The sequence below is a fragment of the Eublepharis macularius genome, chromosome 3 (genome assembly GCF_028583425.1).
Source record: "Eublepharis macularius isolate TG4126 chromosome 3, MPM_Emac_v1.0, whole genome shotgun sequence".
NCBI classification, from domain to species: Eukaryota; Metazoa; Chordata; class Lepidosauria; order Squamata; family Eublepharidae; genus Eublepharis; species Eublepharis macularius.
Genome location: NC_072792.1, coordinates 79,811,996 through 79,829,052, shown reverse-complemented (window position 1 = coordinate 79,829,052; position 17,057 = coordinate 79,811,996). Strand labels below are relative to the sequence as shown.

At 47.9% G+C, this 17,057-nt stretch overlaps 1 protein-coding gene across 1 annotated transcript in view; it reads left to right on the top strand.

Moving 5' to 3' along the window:
- Positions 1 to 17,057, top strand: part of DMD (dystrophin) — a 2,144,806-nt gene that overhangs the window by 1,613,062 nt on the left and 514,687 nt on the right. The window lies entirely within an intron of this gene.

The window sequence follows — 17,057 nt, the reverse complement described above, 5'->3', positions numbered from 1 at the left end:
TTTCAAGAATTTATAGTGTCTTTATATCTATATAACTCAAACAGACTCAAAATGCAAAAATATAAAATTCTTAATAAAAAGAAGCTGATAAATTCTGGATGCTCATGAAAACCCCTCTAAAAAGAAGTTTTAGTAATTGTTTCCTTAAACACACATACAGCAGAGTTCTTACAGATTGCTTTTGAGAGAGAATTCTATAATATGTTGAATACCATAGATATTCCACATATTATGGTACAGATGGTTATTTTATTATTAAATATATGTATATCTTTTTAAACCAAATTTTGTTTTTGCTTATCCCAGAGCCTAGCCTGTAGCTAACTGAGTTATACATTTTTTTTAATCTAGGGTTTGAAGGATTGCCGCTATTTGAGGCAAGGTGCTCTATAGGATTAATGATGAAGGCAGTGAGCAGGGTCAGAGAAGCCAGATAGCATTTTGGTTCCATTTATATTTGTAATTCAATGGAAAATGTATTTTACTGGTCTAGTCTAATATTGCAGCAGCATGTATATGTACGCATTATGTATTTATGTTGTGCTACATGTTTACAAAAGAGCAGGTTGTCCTGGTTTGAGTTTGCAGTAAAACACAGAGTTTGTGAGCGGGAGAAATCAACCTTTTGTTCATCCTGTCATCTCCTTGGGGAAGATTCATGGATCTGTGTATATAGTCTAAAACTCTTCTAATCCTACCTTTGCACCCAACACACTCTTTTGCTCACTCACTATTTTTGGAACTATGTACAAAAATGCTTAGCTTAGGGACAAACGACACATTATGGTTTCTGATATGTTGTGTCTGGATTCCCTTGTCTTACTTGGAATCTATCAGTCATATGCCAGTTGCAAGTTCCCTGCTGGGAACTCAGTTCTCAGGTGTGTGGACTCATATTTGTATTAGGATCACTGTACCTAGGAAGAAAGCACTTCAGCTTTCCCTACACTATTTTCATGATCTGAAACAACTGGGGGGAGGTGTTGCCCATTGCAGATTGTGCATGTACTGATGGGGTACACATGCAGGTTGCTAATAGGGCAAATAGCACTCACAGGGTCATTTGGGGTTGGGAAAATGGCTCAGGGGAATACTCCCCCATGATTCCAATCTGAATTGAGGCCCCATATATCTAGTTATAACTAGATATAATTAAATTAGATAAATAGTATTAGGTATAAGGACTGGGCTTAGAGCAGTCTGCAAAATTTTTAATATTTGTCCAATATTAATATGAAATATTAGTTACCCCAAATAGTGGCAATTCTGAAAAACAAGTTTATCTAGGCTTGGGAAATCATGCCATTGGGGATGAGGTAGCCAATGCAATCCATAATTTAGTGCACTGCGCTGAGATCCAGTTATTAAACCAAACAATGTCCATTTAAATGTTGTTTTCATCCAATTAAGTTCTGTTTATGTAATAAGCACATAATTTGCCTAAAGCTTCTGCAGGTCCAGTATACTGTATATACTGATATAGACAGTAAAACTAGCTAGCACAATATAGGCAAGATCAGTGGAAGCAAAGATGATATTAAAGTGCAATTGTGGGACATATTTCACATGGCAAAAACACTGATGAAAGTGCTTTCTAAGAGGGATTATATACGTCAGAACAATAATAGTTATTGAAACCAGATAAGCAAGATTCAGGTCTAGCAGTACCTTAAAGACCAGATAGATTTCCAGAGTATGAACTTTCAAGAGTCAAAGCTCCCTTCATCAGATAAGAGAGAGACGCTGAAACTCTTCTTGGAAATCTGATTGGTCTTTAAGGTGCTATTGGGTGCAGATCTTGCTCTTTGACTGCACACCAACATGGCTGCCCACTTGAAACTTCTTTTCTTACAACAGTAATAAATTATATTGTCTAAGAAATTGTTATGTAGTAGAACTGCATTAGTGAATAGTTGCCTAAACTCATTCATTCAAAATGTTTCTTACCATGCATTTATTACCCAACAGCAGAGTATTTTTAAACAGTTCTCTTGAAAATCTCCCACAAAACCCAGTCTTAATGAAATTGCACTGCTACTGCTTACATTTATAATAGTTTAGGGATAGATTGTCTTGACCTGGATAGCCCAGAAGAGTCGAATCTCATCAGATCTCAGAAGCTAAGCAGCATCTGCCTTGGTTAGTAATTGGATGGGGTACCTCCAGTGAAGACGAGAGCTGCAGAGGCAGGCAATGGCAAACCACCTCTGTTAGTCTCTTGCCATAAAAACTCTGCCAAGGATTGCAATAAGTTAAATCTGACTTGAGGGCACTGTTCACCACCAGAGATAGATTAAATTGCCTAATGGATATTGGCACCAGTATGATAGTGGTAGATGAGCTTGGAATTTAAATGCAAGTTTGACAGATTTGACATGTAGCTGAAATTACATAATTTCAAGGGAATATTAAGGAAGGTTTACTTCTAGTTTATCTGTACAGCTCTTATCAAAACCACAGTCAGTTGCCTTAATTGGTAATTAACAAGCCAGGATTTCCTGTGTGCTCTTTAATTTTGCCTATGAGTGTAGGTAACTACCCCAGATGATAGAACTTTAATGTTTTCCCAAGAAGAATACCATTTTAGAGCTTATTGCCAAGGAAATTATCAGGCATGTGATAATATATTAAAATACATTGTAGGGGCCCCTTCATCCTGCTTGCTGCGGCTTGCACACCTGCCCCTCTCCCCTCCTTATGACCTCTAGTAATGCACCTGCCCCTTCTATTGCTCAGTCTGCTCGTGCTGTCTACCCTCTTCTGCCAATTTTATGCTTGGGAGGTTTCCACTAGCAACTTGTTCCTGCTTCCCCACTTGCTGATGCCTACATGCCTGCTTCCCGTATCTCCCTGAATTGTGTGACTGCACCCTTCTCTCCATGCTGGCTATCAATGTTCAAGTTTCCCCTATTGTGTGGTGTAGCAACACCAGTGGACTCAATGAGGAGCTGTGTCCCCCAATAAGTGCTCCAAATCAGGGGATACTGATGTGAGCCCTACTTGTGCATTATGCTTGTGTATGATTTATGTGAGCAAGCATATTGTTTATATTTACATAAGAGAAGAAATTTAGAAACATCTCAACATCTGTCTAGTTCATAACTGAATTTTGATTTTTATTTCTAGTCTCTATAAGGTAACATCTCTTCTTGGAAGCAACAGAGCTAGGCAATGTCGAGGATCATAAAATTATTTTTGTTGTTGCTTTTTAAAGTCCTCGTTTCTGTAAGTTCAAAGAAATTTTGTCTGGCATAGCAATATCATTTTTATTTTCAGCCTTCAAAACAGAATGGTTCCTTTTTCTGTCTTCAGATTCTCATTATGTCAAATCATCCATAAAAGCCTCTCAGATGTAATGGCATTAACAGTTTTGTGTTTGACTGAGCTGGACATATGTGAAATCAAAAGAGAACTCAATTGCCACACCAGTCAGAAAAGAGACGGACACCACGTTGGATCTAAGGGCCACTTTATTAACTATATACAAACAACACAAGCCAAACAGCGGCAAGGACCTAAAGCGGTACAGGTCAAGCCACGGTGTCCCCACTGGACCACCGCCTTGACCTGTCTGGGCGAGCCCCGAAGCCCCAGGTGGGACCCATCCAGTAGATGGGGCGGACCCAGCCGGCCAGGCAAATTTGGTCACCCCCCCTTTAAGCTCCTGACACCTCAGCCGTATAGCAGTGAGGGAAAGGACTCGCAGGCTGGGGTTCCCGAAGGCAGCCTGCCTGTGGGCCTGGCAGCCGTCACAGCAGTACCAGCCCTTTAGGCAGGCCCCTCTTCCCACATAGGGAAGCGCCAAGGGTGCTCACCGTCCCGCACCCTACTCCTACAAACCAGCCATGACTCACCTAAACGGCACCACCTCACACCAAATTCCTCAATCCCCAACTACCGGTGCAAGGTAGGCGAAAAAACCCCTTTACCCCAGCCAATTCGGAAAGGGGGAAAAAATTCCTACCTGGCCCCATAACGGCAGCCGGCTAATCCTACACCAATAAAATTAGGGAGAGGCGGGTGGGCCGAGCGACTGAGCTGCACTGAGCTGGGAGGGCAGAGCTGCGTCACTAACGCTCGCTCAGCCCTCCCAGCAACTCCTTATATGGAGGGAGGGGGTGGTGTCGTCCATCCCTCCGGTGCAGCAATAAACGGCCCCTGGCTGAGCAGCGTCGCTGCTTGCCAGGAAGGGGCCGAATTGCCACACCAGTCAGAAAAGAGACGGACACCACGTTGGATCTAAGGGCCACTTTATTAACTATATACAAACAACACAAGCCAAACAGCGGCAAGGACCTAAAGCGGTACAGGTCAAGCCACGGTGTCCCCACTGGACCACCGCCTTGACCTGTCTGGGCGAGCCCCGAAGCCCCAGGTGGGACCCATCCAGTAGATGGGGCGGACCCAGCCGGCCAGGCAAATTTGGTCACCCCCCCTTTAAGCTCCTGACACCTCAGCCGTATAGCAGTGAGGGAAAGGACTCGCAGGCTGGGGTTCCCGAAGGCAGCCTGCCTGTGGGCCTGGCAGCCGTCACAGCAGTACCAGCCCTTTAGGCAGGCCCCTCTTCCCACATAGGGAAGCGCCAAGGGTGCTCACCGTCCCGCACCCTACTCCTACAAACCAGCCAACGCCAGGGCCAAGCCTCTGCTTAGGCCCTGGCGCCCCACTGGTAGCCTAAAGCCAACTGCAGTCCTTGCCGCAAATCATCGAGGAAGATCCGGTTGCCTGTCACGGACAAGTGCACCCCATCGCCCCTGTAGAGGTCGGGGAATTCGGCCCTGATCCTGGGGTGAGGCAAATAAACGCCTAACCCCTCCCCCAAACCCTTCTGGATGGCCCTATTGGCCTTCATCCTGGCCCGCTCAATGGCCTGGCGATCTTCCGCCTCCCTCCATACTCGCCGAGGAATCATAGCCGACCACATGATCAGCACTCCCGGCCACCGTGCCGCAATAAGGCGCATATCAGATAGCGCCTGGGAAGATAACGCCTTACCCCACATCAAACCCAAATCGTTTCCCCCTAAATGCACAACAAGGATGTGGGGTGGCGAGTCATACCCAACTCCAAACAGCAATGGCAACAGGCCCGGCCACCGAAGACCTCGACGGCCCCGCCATTCAACCGTAGCCCGGTCGCTTAGCCCGAGCTGGGACCCAACCGGCGTCCTACGTGCTTGATGGGCAGCCCAGAAGACAAAACTGTGCCCACAAATCAAGATGCGTTGACGTCCAACCCGTGCCGCAGGACCTAAGAAAAACAACAATTAGTAACATTCAAACATGCTTAAGCGGACGCACATAAGACTGGTAGGCAGCTGACCGCCACCTACCCACCTTTTGAATAGCCTGACCTGAATAACCCATAGCAGCGGCCGTCGAAGCCGCTCCAATCCGAAAAGAATGAGTTCCAAAACTCACACCTTGCAGCCCCAGCGTCGCCAGAGCACGCTTAGTCACTGCCCAGAACTGGTATCGGGTTAAGGGAAAACCATCCAGGTGCCGAAAAAGGTACCCCTGCTCACTTCCCCGCACATGCCAATACCTCTTCAATGCACGGACTGGGCATAGCTCCACCTCAGAACAAGAACCCAACCGAATACAAGCCCCTTTACGCATCTGGTCCGTCTTGGACCAGCGTATCGTCAGGGAAACCGTATCACCCTCAAAAGCCAGGTCACTTGCCATAAGAGCGCGGCCAGACCTATCCTTACAGGAGGAAACCACCAGCTCCCCAACCCGGAGGGCCCCAAAAAAGGCTGTCAACGCAGCCGCGTGAAAGAGCCGTGCCTCATAGCCTGATGCACAAACCTTCTTCCATACCGCACCAAGACCCTTAAGAACGGACGGGGAAATGGGCTGACGCGGATCCTTGCGGACCGCACACTCCCTGGACCAACCTTCGAGCATCTTCCGCACCCGGAAATCGCCCGTGGCCTCAGGAAATCCCCGAGCTTTGCTAATGAAGGCCAGGGCGGCCAGTTGCCCCTTAATGGACTTCACCGCCAGCCCCCGAACCTTCTGATGGACACAAAACTGAATAATGTGCTCGACCGGAATGGGCCAGGTGTTACCAATCCCAGCATCCCGTCTGAACCCCTCCAACCGGCCTACCGCTCTAAAATACGCCCTCCGTGTACTGGGTGCGATGGCTAGCTGGATGGCGCGGCACGCCTCGACCTCCCAAGCAGCCAAAGCTCTGGAGGCATCGCTGCTGGACGATAATCCGCCTCCGGGGCAAGCTGCCAGAAACGCTCCATCTGTTGGCGAGACAAAGCGTCCGCCACACCGTTGCACACACCAGGAACGTGTCTAGCTTTAAACAATATATTGTGCCGCAGGCACAATAATGTAAATGCCCTCACCAATCGCATAACCCTGGGGGACTTGGAGGTCAAGGAGTTGACAACATGAACCACCGCCAAATTGTCACACCAAAAGTGGACAGTGTGGTTCGCCAGCTCCTCCCCCCACAGATGAACTGCTACCAGAATAGGAAAAAACTCTAAAAAGGTTAAGTCCTTAACCACGTCTGATGCCAGCCAATCAGCGGGCCACTGTTCAGCACACCAGTGCCTCCGGAAACAAACTCCGAAGCCAGTGGAACCCGAGGCGTCAGATGTGACTTGCAGCTCCGCCTCGAGCAACAAGTCTTCCCGCCAAAAGGTAACGCCATTAAAGTCACTCAAGAATTCCATCCACACCTCCAAATCAGCGTGCATGCCACCCGTAACTCGCAACCTGTGATGGGGTGCACGCAGGCGAGCCATAGCGTCACAAAAACGACGCAAAAACGGCCTCCCAGGGGCAATAGCTTTGCATGCAAAATTAAGGTGCCCCACGAGCTGTTGCAGCTCGACCAAGGAAGCCTTGTGCTTACCCTTGAAGTCCCGCAAACGGGCCCTGAGCTCCTCAATTTTATCCCAAGGCAATCGCAAGGATTGCTGAACAGTGTCCAACTCAATACCCAAGAAGGTGAGTACCGTAGATGGACCCTCCGTCTTCTCGTGAGCCAATGGAACCCCCAGCTCCGCTGCCATCTCCTTAAAGGTAGCCAATAGCCTGGCACATTGAGACGACTGTGCCCGCCCAACGAATAAAAAATCATCTAAATAGTGGGCGGAGTCACTGCAAGCGGCACGCCTCCTCAATTCCCACTCCAGGAATGAGCTGAAGCGCTCAAAGGCTGCACAAGACACGGAGCAACCCATTGGCAGGGCACGGTCCATGTAATACTCACCTTCGAAGGCAAACCCCAAGAGCTCAAAATCCAGTGGGTGGACCGGAAGAAGACGAAATGCAGACTTGATGTCGCATTTCGCCATCTCCGCGCCCACCCCGCACCGGCGCACCACCTGCACAGCCTGGTCGAAAGAGGTGTACCGCACTGAACATAAGTGGTCTGGAATGGCATCGTTAACTGAACCCCCTTTCGGATAGGAAAGGTGATGGATAAGGCGATACTCGCCCGCCGCCTTCTTCGGCACCACCCCCAAAGGAGACACCCGAAAATTGGGGGTCGGAGGGGTCGCAAACGGCCCCAAAACTCTGCCTTCTGCACATTCTTTCCGGATTTTTTGTCTAACTATATCCTCCCTGCCTTGAACAGAACGTAAATTCTCGGCCATGAACGGGGCCCTAGAACCTTGAACAGGGATTCTGAAACCATCCCTGAAACCTGCCAACAAATAAACTGCATCCTCCTTGAGAGGATAAGAACGTAACAGGCGCTCAAGGACCCTCAGCCTTACCGGGCTGGGGCCCTTTTCCAGGAGGCTGCTGGCCACTGGGACCAGCACCTCCCTGCTTTTTGCCTCCCCAACCCTGCCGGGCTTTCCCACAGGCATTGTAGGGGTGCTGGCCCGCACAAGATGGGCATTCATGCCGGAAACGGCAAGGTTTTCTAGGGCAGGTACCTTTATATGCATACTCCCAGCAGAGCAGCCGGGGTTGAACCTGCTGCCCCGCCCCACCGCGGGTATTGGTTGCTTGGGCGCTGCGTGAAACTACATGACCGCTATCCGAACGATCCCCTAAGTTCGGCTTAGCAGGGGACATCACCGACAACCACAGCTGTTGGTGAATGCGGTCCCACGGAAGGCCAGGGTTCATAGCTGCCCGCATACGGAACTCCTCATCGTACTGCATCCATGCAGCCCCTGAGAAGCCCGTATAACCTTTCAGTATGATGTCCAAATACTGAAACAGTGATGCAGCCCGACCGGGCTGTGCCCTGGCAATCACCCCGGCATAAATCAAAAAACCAGGCAGCCAATTATTCCAGGTCCTATCGACCCGTCTCCGTTTCAAACGCTCCTTGTCCCTGTCGTCCATCTCGTCTTTATCCTTCTTCTCTAACTCACGGTAGAGAAGGGAAAAGACGTCTACATACTCCCCACGAAGGATTTTATCCCTCATGGCCTGCGCCAAGTGATCACCTAAAGGAAGGGCCGTGTCACCAAATGGCAGAGCATGGAAAGGGACCTGGCCATAGTTCAATGCTTGATAGGGATAATAACCCCAGGGGCCGGCTGACAATCCAGGCCAACCAAAGGGGGAACACCCCCAAGCCTGAAAAGGAACCGCCTGCTGCTGAGCGCCAGTTGGAATGCCCTGATTAAGGACGGGCTGCACCGGGCCTGCAAGAGCAGCCGTCGTGTTGGAGGGGGCATCCAGCGCACTACTAACCGACCCACTGGCTGTACCCTGCGCCCACGGGCCCCAAGGCCACGGATAAGTGTAATGTGGTGCAGTGTCCTTACCAGCCGGCTCCACTGGGTCCACAACCACTGCCACAGGCGGTAACTCCTCGGGCAAGTCAACCACTTCAGCCGCCGGATCCTGGACATCCGACACCGTCACTGCACGGCCACTGCTGGTTCCAGCCGCCGGGGATCCAGAAGCGCCCTCCAAAACTGCTAAACGACGCAAAATGTCACGATTAGTAGCGTCCCTAGCTGCGCGCCGCACAGGCCGTATTGCTCGCACCCCTTGTTGTGCAGAGCCCCCGTCCCCTTTAGCCTGTTCAAGAGCCTCCAGGCGCCTTAAGATATTCTGTTGGTCCCCCAAGGATTCATCTTCCTCAGAAGACGAAATAGCCGGGGGAGGGGGCCGTTTAGATGGCGCCCTCCTAGCAGGCTGCTTCCCTTTGGAAGCTCCCTTACCTTTCTTGGGAGCCATGTTAATTCTCACCTATAGTACAATACCACAACCTCTGGCTTCACTTCCTTAGGCCTTAGGCCGAGCAGGCCCCCCAACACCAAACAAGGCTAACCTTGCTTAGCTTCCAAGATCTGATGAGTGTGGACGAGTCACCAAAAGGCAACCGGGAAAAGATTTCCCTCACCGGGCCGCAGTGAGTACTAGGCAAGACTGCCTTGGCCGCACTTTATTATAAAAAGGGGGGGGCGCCCCAACAGGAATGAGCACCAACCCCTCTGAGCACCCACTCGGCAGGCCCAGCCAACGTTCAGCACAGCCCTTGCCACTAGGTCACACTGCCCGCTGTTCAACAGGAGCGGTCAAAATGGCCGACTCCACAGGGCCCACACAAAATGGCCGCCGGCCCTTAGTGACAAAATGGCGGCCGGGCCCAGGGGCTAGCTAATAACGTCGCCCTCTAGGCTCCTTCCACCAGGGCGCCGCCCGCACAGGGAGGCCCACACTAGGGCTTCCTTCCTGCCCCAAAACTGCACTGCCAAAAAGGAGGGGGAGGGCCGGGCTAGCTTCCAACCCACGCCCCAATAGCCACCCAACCCAGGTAGCCTGCCTCCCCGTGCCCTGAACAACAAGGAAGAGGCCGCCCCGCCGCGCCGCACCGCCGCTGGCCAGCTCGCCCGCGGGCCGCGGAACACGGCCCACCAAACCCCCTGCTGCTCCGCCGCTCCCCGATGGCCTGATGCCACCGACGGAGAAAGAGGAGGCCGCGCAGCCGCGCTGCGCCACAGCCGTCCGGCGCACTCCCGGGCCGCGGGATGACCACGACGCCTCCCGACGCTGCCCAAAAGCTGCTCCGCTGCGCCTCGCCCGCCCAGCCCAGAGACAAGCAAACACGCCTGTGCTCTAGGCCCCCAATCGCTCGCTGGAGACGTCTGTCTCCTCCGAGCGACTGAGCTGCACTGAGCTGGGAGGGCAGAGCTGCGTCACTAACGCTCGCTCAGCCCTCCCAGCAACTCCTTATATGGAGGGAGGGGGTGGTGCCGTCCATCCCTCCGGTGCAGCAATAAACGGCCCCTGGCTGAGCAGCGTCGCTGCTTGCCAGGAAGGGGCCGAAATCATGCTGAACTCAGTTGATTTAGATTTCTATTATAAATTAGCATTTCAATGGAGCAATCTAATAATAACTCAGGACTACAGATGGGCACGAACAGCATTATGAATGCAAAAAAGCCCACGAACAGCCTGTTCGGCTGTTCACAAACAAGCTGATCGTGAGGCCCCATTCTAAACAAACAGGTGGTCATTGCAAGCCTCGTTTGTTGCTGTTCGTCAAGCCAGACAGTCTGGCACCTGCAATCAATTCCCATGGCAATTTAGGCAGGGATTGTCTGAACTCTGTCTGAACTCCTGCTGTTGCCCTGGAAACCCCAATCTAAGCCCAATTTAGCTTGATAGGCAGGTCTTCCTTCCAAGTGTGGACTGGAGCTCCAAATTTGTTACAAGAGGAAAAGACCAGGGGGAAGGAGGGCTCCCAGCCCTGTCTTTCAGGGAGAGACAGCTGCAGTTAGAGAGACAGGGTGAGTGCATTGGAGCTTGAGCTTTCTTTGTGTGTGGTGGGATAGGGATCTACCTCTACCCCTTCAGGTTCCAAGGCTGCTGCCACACTCTGGGGCCAAGCTATTATTTATTATTGGTACCTTTCCTGCTGCCTGCTCAGGTAGGGTTTCTGGGAGTGGTGTGGTAGGGATCTACCCCTTCAAGTTCCAGGGCTGATGCCAGGCTCTGGGGCCAAGGTAGGATTTCTGGGAGTGGTGCAGTAGGGATCTTGATGGCTGGAGGAGAGCCTGCTGGCCCAAACAATGCACATGTTCGTGACAAGATCATGTTCGTCAGTGTTCGTTGTTTGTTGTTCATGGATGGCAATGAACAACGAACACCATGTTCGGGTTTTTTTTCTGTTTGTGCCTATGTCTACTCAGGACTTAAAGAAAAATGTTTTCAGTGTTATAATAAGCAGTTGTGGTTGTCATCCCCCCTCTAATACATTTCTAGTACTCAGAGAAGAGTATTTCATGTGGTTTTGCCACTTGGTTATTGTTCATTATAGTAAGCCTCTTGTTGTCTACCTTTTGTGCATATGGTGACTGTAGAAGAATGGAATTGAGAGACTTCTAAAAATTACTGAAGCCAATTTTCTACTTCAGATTCTCAGGGTTTAATCTGTGTAAGAGCTCATCAGAGTCCAATTCTGACATTTGTTTTCAATGCCAGGGCTTAACCTTGAAGGAGATTTTAAAAAAGAATTAAGTACCTTTAATGCGAGGTGAGAAGGACAATGCCACAGAAAACTACATGGAGCCTCCACACATCAGGAATTAATGGGAAAGTGTTCTGGACTATGCTGGGCCATAGCATTTCCTCAGAATATAATTCCACAGAATATTTGTTTTAGTAATTTGTCAAAGGCTCATATTGTGATATCTCATACTCGCCAATTTGTATTTGCATCTCCAGTGTTTTAATTGGTAGTCATAAGAGCAAAATAACAATTCCATATGATTAGACCAACATTTTGTCTAGTCCAACATCTTGATTCCCAGAATAGCAACCGTATTTCTTGTGGCAGTAACTTAAACAGATTAATCCTATATTTTGTGAAGAAGTGCTTTCTTTTGATCACACATCCAGTGTGCATTAGATTCTGAAAAAAATGGGAACTCAGATTGTTTTTAGGATGCCAAAGAAGAGTCCAAGTGTTACAGTTATAGTTGGGCAAATCTAAACATAGAGACACACATGCTTTCAAGTCATCCTCAGGGCTCTGACAGAATGACTGGTAAGATAGTCCTACCAGGCATGCTCTTGCAGTGAGTTATCACTGAAAATGATTGATTGCTTTATCCCTTTAATATGAGTCTTCTGCACTTATTGGGACTATCCCAGCAAGCATGTTCTCTGCCACAATGAGGAGGGTAATAGGGAATCCTGAGTGAACTAGGGTAAAATCTCATTTCCCTGTCACTGGGGGATTCCGCATGATCAATTTTGATCGGACTTTCTGAGCAGTCATACCGCGGTGGAGTCCTACGAATCCACTTCTCCCCGATTCCACATTAGGCTTTTGTTTCTCACATTTCATTGGCTCAAAGTCCATCATGCGGAATTTTTGACAGGATACAAATCGATTCCTCATCGCTTTTTCCGGGGGAAGTGTCGAATGATGCACATCTTCATTTTTTTTTAATTCCCCCCCCCAAAAAACGCTGCTACACATAAACGTTGCATCAAACCAACACATTAGAAAAAAATTCTCACAAAAAAATGTTGCTACACATAAACGTTGCATCAAATAAACATATTGGATAGGCCAGAGCACTTCCCGCCGATATTGTGGAAGAGTATTGGCTATTGACATTTGGGGAAAATTTTTACATTTTTTAAAAAGGGGGGGAAGGGAAAGGGTAGTGGGTGTAGCTTAGAAAACATGATTGGCCAATCAAATTAAGTTGATTCGAAGGGCGAGAGAAAAGGGCAAGGGTGAGGAGAACATCGGATAAAGAATTCCGCATGATTAAAATCCCCAATCTGCTGTGCATGGATAAATAAGTCGGGGGAAAGCAGGATGGAAAAAAACCCGGACAAAACGTGCAGTGACTTTGAATCTGCTGCTAGGATTGCCTTCCCACGTGTGGAAACACAAGAAAAAATCGAGGTCATTTAGAAGCTGAAGCAGGGAAAACCATTCGTGCGGAATCACCCCCTGATGATCTTCCCTGCCCTCCCCCTCCCTTGATTGGACCAGCAGCACTGCCTAGGGAGGTATGACATATCCCTTGAGAGCATTGCTGACTAGCAGGCCCATGCAAAGGGGGCATAGGTATGTCATGAAGGTGCCTTCCCTGCTACAGGAGCCACACAAACTGGGCCAGCCATGTTGCTTTGGGAGAATCCATGCCTCACTTGGGAGCCCTTTTGGTTGGTAGGCTTCTGCAGCAGGGAGGATGAGTACTTTGTGTGGCCACCTTTTCTATCATAGAGGCTGCCGTTGTATGGAAGTGCAACCTCAAAGTGTCAGCTATTATCTGGTGATGTAATGTACTGAATCCTTGTTTGCCATTTTGGGGAAGGAAGAGCGCTGTGGCTCTCGAAAGCTTATGCTACAATAAAGTTGGTTTTCTTAAATGTGCTACTGTACTCTTTAATATTTGGGGGGAAGGATTTAACTCCCAATTTCTTTGTTTTACATTTTTAGAACCTTTTTGCAGTCCTGGGGTTCCCTAGTTTTGTAGAAACATTCCCCTTTTCTATACATAGCTTAATTGTGCAGATTTTTTTTAAAACTTGGCCAAGTTCAGAAAAAATTGTATAGATATTTGGAAATGTATTAATTATAATTACAACAAACTTACAGTAGCTTTTCCTCATGCTTATCTTACACTTGCAGCATAACATTCACGTATCACAAACTTATGCACATTTATCCATTTTTCTTACCACTTTTCTATATTTTTGTTTCCTGACAAACTTGAAAATGTATGAGATGCATGAAAGAGAACTGTAGTAATCTGCTTCCAGTGTTATAGGAGATCTATCATGGAAGGGGAAAAATCCTGGATGTGTTCATATAATGGGACAGTATAATTATAGGAACTCTATTTTTGTTCAATTAAATTTTCCTTTACCACATATGTGGCCTGAGCATAGCACTTGTTAAAAGTGGTTTTCAGAGCTTCCATTCATGTCTAAAGTGCATATCAGACTACTAATAAAGGCTGTTCTAACATCTTATGAGATGCCATGCATGTTAAGATGAAAGGGCTTGTCACTGTCCTTAAAATTAATAAATCTTGATTCCCAAATAAGAACATCCTACTATATAAAAGGTAAGCCGTATTGAGAATGATTCACTTTTTATCCCTGTGCAGGTGCACTCGTAAGCCCCTTCGCAGGGATAAAAAGTAAGTCAGGGCAACACGGCTTGTCTTGGAGGCCTTCCCAAGGCCCTGCAGTGCCTTGAGCACAAATTCATATGACAGCGCTGTCAGTTTAGCCATCTCAGCTAATGCCATCATTTTCACAATCCAGTCATCTATTGAAGGCAATGCTGTACTTTTCCATTTTTGTGCATATACAATCCTTGCCGCTGTAGTCATATATAAAAACAAGGTGCCATACTCATTTTTCAGCTGTTTGTTCATTAGTCCCAACAGAAATACTTCTGGTTTGAGTTGTATATTAATCTTCAAAATTTTCTGAATTTTGGAAATAACATGATCATCATTTGTACATAGCTCTTTGTCAAATTCTATCTTTTCTTGTTCAAAACCCCATATTTTTATCTAGTTTAAATCTTTCTAGTAATTGTGCATAAAAGAACCACTGACATTTATAACCTTTACTTATTAAATCTTCCCTTGTCTTCAGTTTAAAATCTCCTTGTGAGAAATCTAATAAATCTGCATAGGTTAACCATTTTTGTTTAGTTATCATTTCACAACTATAAAATGCTTCTTGTGTTTAGATCCAAAGTGGTGTCTTCTGACACAATCTCAGTTTATATTTATTCCATATTCTCAGGATGGCTTGCCTAATACAATGGTTTTTAAAACCCACATTGACCATTACTTTATCATACCGCTGATAAGTGGGATTTCGGTTTCGTTTTCTCAGCCATGCCGGACGCTCCTCTCGGCTGGTCCGGGAGGAAACGACCGGGCACCCTGACCGGGCAGCTGATCCGCAAGGATTAGCCCCCAGGACTCCCAGGGAGGGAGCCAGGGTCCGGGACGCGGCGGGAAGAACTCCCCGAAATCAATGCGGGGGGGGAATTGCCCGTTTGTCCCTATGGAGGCCGGCAGATGTGCGTGGCACCTCGAGTGCCGTCGGGCAACGAGAAACGGCAAGTAAAAGAAACAGGCGGAAGCCTGTAAACAAGCGAATCCCTTCTGTTTTACAAGCGTTTGTGAAGGAGAGGTTGATCTGAAGAAGACTCGCTCTTCCCCTTCGTTGAGTTCCAGAATTTTGTTGGCGCCCCCCCCCCCCAAAATGGCAGCAAAGAAGCAAAGTCCCGCTCTTGGTAAGTCAATCTCGGCTACTTTGAAGGGGGAGTCGCTCGAAGAGTTGGTGCGCAGGGCGGTGGTGGAAGCCATAAAACCCTTTGTTGACAAGCTGAACGAAACTGATCAAAGGGTGGGCTTAATTGAAAGCGAGGTGAAAACCATTAAGGCAGCAGCGGGGGGGGCAGAAAAGTCTGCTCTGGAAAGTGCGTCACTTGTGAAGGCTACAAAAAAGGAGCTGAAGTTGGTGGAGAAGCAGCTGATCGGGCTACAGGTGGAACGAACGCAGACAATTTTGCGTCTCCAAAACGTGAAAGAGGAGGAAAATGAGGATCTGTGGGATTTGGTCTTGGAACTACTGGCGACACCCGCGAGGACGACTAAAGAAGAGGTTAAAAGCGCCATTTTGGAGGTCCGTCGGGCTTCTTCAAAATATGCAACAAAGCGACAGTTGCCTCGTGAGATCATTATTGACTTTTCATCTAAAAAGATTCGGGACACCATCCTATATAACTCATACAATGCGGATTTGGACTTTATGGGTTTGAAAGTCAAGATTTTGAAGGACGTTCCATTTCTAGTCCGGAAACGGCGTTTTAAATATAAAAAGTTTGCAGCTCTTCTGAGGGACCATGGAATAAAGTACAAATGGTTATTCCCGGAAGGAATATGGTTCAGATATAAAGATCAGGCCTATAAGATATTATCAGAAGATCAACTAAAGGATTTTGAGAATAAAAACCCAGAACTCTGCTGCACCAAGAACGAAGAAAAGGAGGAGCCGGAGGGGGGGGAGGAGGAGGAGAGCATCGCAACAGCAGTTGCACAGAGAGAACTGCGTCCGGGACCTAGAAGGGGGAGGAAAGTTTAATCAGAATTTGAAATGTTTATTCTCTGTATGATTAACCACTCCATCATTACTCTATGGAGCTATTTTTGTATTATGACAGTATGAAGGGAAACATTGAAGTGTAGTGTTTAGTGTTTGTAGTTCATTCCCCCCCCTTTTCTTTTTCCACCCCCCTTTGTCCCTTCCCTCTCCCCTTTCCTTGTGATAGTCTGGTGTAGTGTCTTGTAGTTATGAAAATAAAAAAAATTTATAAAAAAAAAAAAGATAAGTGTGCCAACTAGAGATGGGCACGAACTGGAAAAGCTCCAATGCTCTCGACCGAGACTCACACTTAAGAGATTTACAACAAGCATTTTTGAGACTACAGTACCCACCAAATGAAGTGAAGAAACAAATCAACAGGGCCAGACTAGTACCCAGAAACAGTCTGCTCCAGGACAAATCCATCCAACGTATCATCAGTGAGCTACAACCCATCCTGGAAAATGATACCTCTCTCTCAGAAGCCCTGGGTGGAAGACCTTTCCTTGCCTACAGACAGCCCCCCAACCTTAAACGACTTCTCACACACACAATCATGAATCGGCCAGCAGAGTCACCAGCACAGGTACCAGTCCCTGCAACAGACCCAGATGCCAGCTCTTCCCCTATATCTACCCAGGGAATACAATTACAGGACCCAATGGCATCAGCTACACTGTCTCTGGCTCTTACAGCTGTTCATCCTCCAATGTGATATATGCCCTCATGTGCCAACAATGTCCTTCTGCTCTGTACATTGGACAAACCAGCCAACCTCTACGCAAAAGAATAAATGGACACAAATCTGACATTAGAAATGGAAACATCCAAAAACCAGTGGGAGAACACTTCAATCTACCAAGACATTCCATCAAAGACTTAAAGGTCGCTGTAGTTCAACAGAAACCTTTCAAAAACAAAATCCAACGGGAGGCTGCTGAATTGGAATTCATATCCAAATTTGACTCTGTC